The sequence below is a fragment of the Xyrauchen texanus genome, chromosome 2, assembly GCF_025860055.1.
Source record: "Xyrauchen texanus isolate HMW12.3.18 chromosome 2, RBS_HiC_50CHRs, whole genome shotgun sequence".
Taxonomy (NCBI): Eukaryota; Metazoa; Chordata; class Actinopteri; order Cypriniformes; family Catostomidae; genus Xyrauchen; species Xyrauchen texanus.
The window spans coordinates 18,103,034-18,108,454 of record NC_068277.1 but is presented as its reverse complement, the minus strand read 5'-3'; positions in this window follow the sequence as shown (position 1 = coordinate 18,108,454).

Genomic DNA, 5,421 nt, shown 5'->3' with positions numbered 1-5,421 from the left:
TTATGCCACAAATGCTGTCAATTGAGCTTAGTTTGTATTGAACCCAGAATATTCACTTAATGGTTAGATCAGGAAGAAATAGCTCCTTAAACCTTATTTTGTGTTCCGGTCAAAACTGACCGATTACATTTTTTTCTGAAAACTGTAGTTTATTTCATCCAACTGGTATAAAATTCCATTACTTTGTTCACACATGCATCTGAACACACTATGTTTTTTTTTTTTTTAGATCTCTTTCATACAATTATATACAAATATTTTCACTTTGTTACAGCTGTGGTGTTCCCGGCCTAAAGTGACCGGCCATTGGAAATGAATGGATTAGATTACAAAATAAAGAAATATTCAGTGTTCAGGAGCATACTATTCCTTTACATGAGAAGATGTGGATGTGTTTGCACACACAAAGTCCTCGGACATGTGCACACACACGGAAATACACACACAAACAAACACACACTTATTGGTGCAGCTATCCTTATGAGGACTCTCTATAGACATAATGATTTTTATACTGTACAAACTATAGATTATATCCCCTAACCCTACCCCTAAACCTAACCTAAGAAATAACTTTCTGGATTTGTACATTTTCAATAAGACATCGTTTAGTATGTTTTTTAAGCGGTCCTCAAAAACACATTTATAGCATAATACCCTTACAATTACCTGTTTGTAACCTTAAAAAAGTCCTCATAAACCACTAAAACCTGCCCACTTACACACAAATAAACACACACACAAACAAAACATGTATTGAAGTAATAAGTAAAAAGTATTTGCATGGTAAAGTCCAGATTCTAAGCTTAAAAATTACACCTATTTTGTTTAGATCAAGCAAGTGGTTATTAATTTATAACATTATTATTATTATTATTATTATTTGTAATTTTTTCTGCAAGTATTGTCCCCCCACTTGCCCAATATAAGATCAGTTCAAATATACAGTTTTTAATAAGTTGGAAAAAAGATCTAATGCAATATCTTGGGATAATAATTAACAATCTTAGTGGGACAAAAGATTAACACAAAAGGTGTTAGAACAATGAACACAACACAAAGGTTAAGGTACAAAAGTAATGCAAACTACTTTTACAGTGTAGAATAATCACTGTATGTTGGAAATTGGCTGCCTGGAACAATGGTCAGTTATACAGTTTAGCAGTCATTATACACTAAAATACAGAATGCCATGATTGACCAATAATCATCAAGCAATGCAGACAGCTGTGTAATAAGTCAACATAACCATTCTCAAAACCAGAAAAGTTACTTTAGGGCCATTAAAGTAATATATGCTCTCTATGAGTATCCTGTCTACATCTAACTAGATTTTTTAGACTGAGAAGGCCTCAAAGGAATCTTTGCAACTGACACTTCGAATTCAACCAAATGGCTATTCTGGGGGTCATGCAAGTTTCACTCTCGCCACTCTCATTTCCATCTAGAGAAGTTGTAATATCCTTTTACATAGTAAATAACTGCTAATTATTACTCATTTATCGTATACGTATACTGTTACATGGACTAAAAAAGCCATATAATGTTGCATTGACCTGAGATCAACTGACCTGCAGACAAAACGTACCTTACGTTGGACATGATTTATCAGACATTAATTGGCAGAACAAGCTGGAAAGTACCTGCCTTGGCTCTGACCAAGGCCACGGATAAGTGATAGATGACTATGTACAGATGGTAGAATACTCAGGATGGGTTTCAGGGTTATCAGTGAGATCCAGTATATATCTAAGATCACAGGGCTAAAGAACTCAATGTTTAAGTGTAAGGGGTGCTGGACTCTACTGATAAACACTTAACATTTTGAGTGAGTGATAAACAAGGTGTCTTACCACCATTAAGAGGTGACAGTTTTAAAAGGAGTTCTTGTATGTTAAAAGAAGACCGCAAAGGAGCGCCCTTACAGACCATGAAGAAGTAATTCACCTCCAGTAGATTAAGACACTGCAATCCAATTTAAGAATTCACAGCTGTGTACACTGCTGAATATTATGACAAAAATTAATCAAACAAAATTGGCTGATAAAGTAAACTTTATTTGCATGTGTATAACTAATCAAGCCTAAACTGTGTGAACTGCCTGTTAGATGATTAATAGATGACATGATTTAACACCTGTTAGATTAATACCCCCACTGAATGTAATTGTATCTGACCACACTTGGGGAGACAGGAGCCATTTAAATAGCACACTAAAATTACCCTGTTTGTGGCTGTCTAGTATGCATATGTGTGCATTTGTGTGTGTTTATCCACTTGTGAAGATGTGGGGGGAAAATACAAGAGAAAGGTAAGTCTTTCAAATGTAAGGGAATGCAATAACTCAACATTCCCAAAAAGTATTATACTGTAGTAAAGAGATCTAACAAAAAATATCACAACATGCAGCTGACATTGACTTGGCAAAGAAGAGTCTTTAATATTGCAAACTAGGTCAGTTCTCAGACTCAGTCAGTCTTGACAGTGGTCTTCACATTCAGCCTACAGCTGCTGCTGGCATGCAATGTGATATGACATGTCTAAAATATTTGCCAGGCTTTTCAGGTCTCCAGTAGTTTTTACTGTACAGTATGAACTGCATGAATAAAACACATCTGGATTCTTTACAATGGTAAGTTTGACAGCTGAAGCATAACAATAAATTACATTTTTATTGAATAGATGATGATATCTGGGAATTTGTGAGATTTTAAAAAGAGAAGTTCACCCAGAATGAAAATTCTGTTATAATATATCCTCATTTTATTGAAACCTCCATAAACTTTCTTAAGTGGATGTTTTAATTAATATTGTAGTCAGTCTTTTCAATACAATGACAGTCCACAGGGTCTCATTTTAAAGCTTAATAAAGAATCTAAAAGTATCATATAGGTAGTCCATGCAATTGGTGCATCATTTTCCAAGTATTCTGAAGGCATACGATAGGTTTTTGTGGAAAACAGCTAGAAATATTAAAAAAATTTTGTGAAACTCTTGACAGCATTTTCACGTTCTGGAGTACCATAAGGGAGTTCACAGTGGCTAGTTTTTAACACAAATTTTCGCTTCACATTATGTTCCTATGAATGCACACAGGAGATCAATGGTCGGTCTACAGTTTCACTAAATAATACATTAGATTTCGGGTTGTTTCTCACCAAACCTTATAGTTTGCTTTCTTAACATTCATTAGTCTCATGAAATAATTTATTAGACTTCTAAATTATACTTTTGTGTCATTTTGAATCTTGAAGAGGTGGTCACCATAAACTGCCATTGTATGACATCCCTGAGAATTTTTTCCCCCGCAATTTTTCCCTTTGTGTTCAGAAAAAGAAAGAAAGTCATATGGGGTTATAACAACACAAGGGTGCGTACACAATAACTGAAGTTTTATTTTTGAGTGAACTATTCCTATACATTTGATTATATGGTTTTCAAACATGTAAAAACCTCGGCTTTGATGATGCATATATTCAGGTGGAGAGGCTATAAGCGTTCCCTTCATATTTCCCTTGCATGCAGTGATAATTGTCTGTATGTGATAAGCTTAACAGTTCAATAGGGCAGTAAGCCATATCATGCTGCTCATATATTGTCTGAACTCTGACCTATGTCAATGGTTGTAAAACAAATGTAAAAGGTCACTAACATAACATGCCAGCAAAAACAAACAATAAGTTTACTGTGCTTGGAAATTTGAAAAATTGAAAAATAAACTGTGCAGGACAGGCTTACAGCTTTGAATATTGTTTATTTGGTAAAACCTTGACAAAAGATTCAATTTGTTAACGTTAGTTAACATGAACTAACAATGGATGGTACTTCTTCAGCATTTATTAATCTTGGTAAGTGTTCATTTCCATATATAATAATAAATCAAGATTTATGTATGTTAATATTAGTTAATTAAAGCCATTAATAACTTTATCTTTTAACATAACAGCAATGTGTATGTATCAGTTAACTTATTTTGACACTTGACAATGAACACAACAAAGCAGAAGTAATGCATGCAAACAGATGAATACAACACACACACACACACACAAACACACATAAGAATGATAACTTATACCATAAGAATGATAACTGATAACGAGTAAACACATTAACAGAATATTCTGGGTTCAATACAAGTTAGGCGTAATCAGCAGCATACCACAAAATATCATTTTAATTTTGTCCCTCAAGTTCTTTTAAAGAAGCACAAATTTGGGTTACAGTGAAGCACTTACTATGGAAGTGGATGGGGAGTGAATCATAAACTTTAAAATACTCACTGTTTCAAAAGTATAGATACAAGATGTAAACAACACGCATGTTAACATGATTTTAGTGTGATCAAAAAATGGTATCCTTTTCTGTGTAAAATTATATCCAATAGTAATACTGTAAACCAAATAATACTGTAAACTGTGTAATGATGTTTTAAAGAACTTTACAGCACAAATAATACTTGAGATTAACAGAAGAATGAATGTAAGTGCTTTTATAAAATTATAAGCTTCACATTTCTGCCTTTAAACCCTCCAAAAATTGGCCCCATTCACTTCCATTGTAAGTGCCTCAATGTAACCTGCCACAAATGCTTTTGATTATGCTTAAATTAATAATTCACCCAAAAATGTAAATTCTCCAATCATTTACTCACCCTCATGCCATCTAAGCTGTGGATGAATTTCTTTCTTCTGCTGAAGACAGATGAAGAATTTTAGAAGAATGTCTTAGCTCTGTAAGAAGTGAATTGTGATTAGGCCTTTGAAGCTCCAGAAAGCAGATAAAGTCAACATAAAAATATTCCATCAAACTCCAGTGGATTAATCAATGTCTTCTGAAGCTATCCAGCTTGTTTTGGTGAGAGCAGACCAAAATATAACTCCTTTTTCACTGGACATCTTGACAGCAGCCTCCTTGGTGATAATGATTTCAAGCTCACTGTAAACCTGAGCAGTACTACTAACTTATAAACATTATCAGTGTAGCAATCAATACCAGTTATTGACCCAACAATAAACTTCTAAATTTGTAGTAATATATTTACATTTTATTTGAGTCTATGTTTTTGAGTAAACATTCTCAACTGCATTATAATTTATGAAATCATAATTGTGCCTAGAGACTGCAATGACTAGAAGTACAGTAGAAACAAATTTTGGTCTGTTCTCACCTAAAATCAACTGAATCCCTTAAGAAGACATTGATTAAACTACTGGAGTCGTATGGATTAGTTTTATGCTGACTTTATCTCCTTTTTAGAGCTTCAAATGCCTAATCAATGTGCACTTGCATTAGATGGAACTACAGATCTGAGATATTCCTCTAAAGATATTTGTTTGTGTTTCGCAGGAAAAAGAAAGCATAAACATGATCTTAGATGGGATGAGAATTTTCATTTTTGGTGAACTATATCTTTAACTT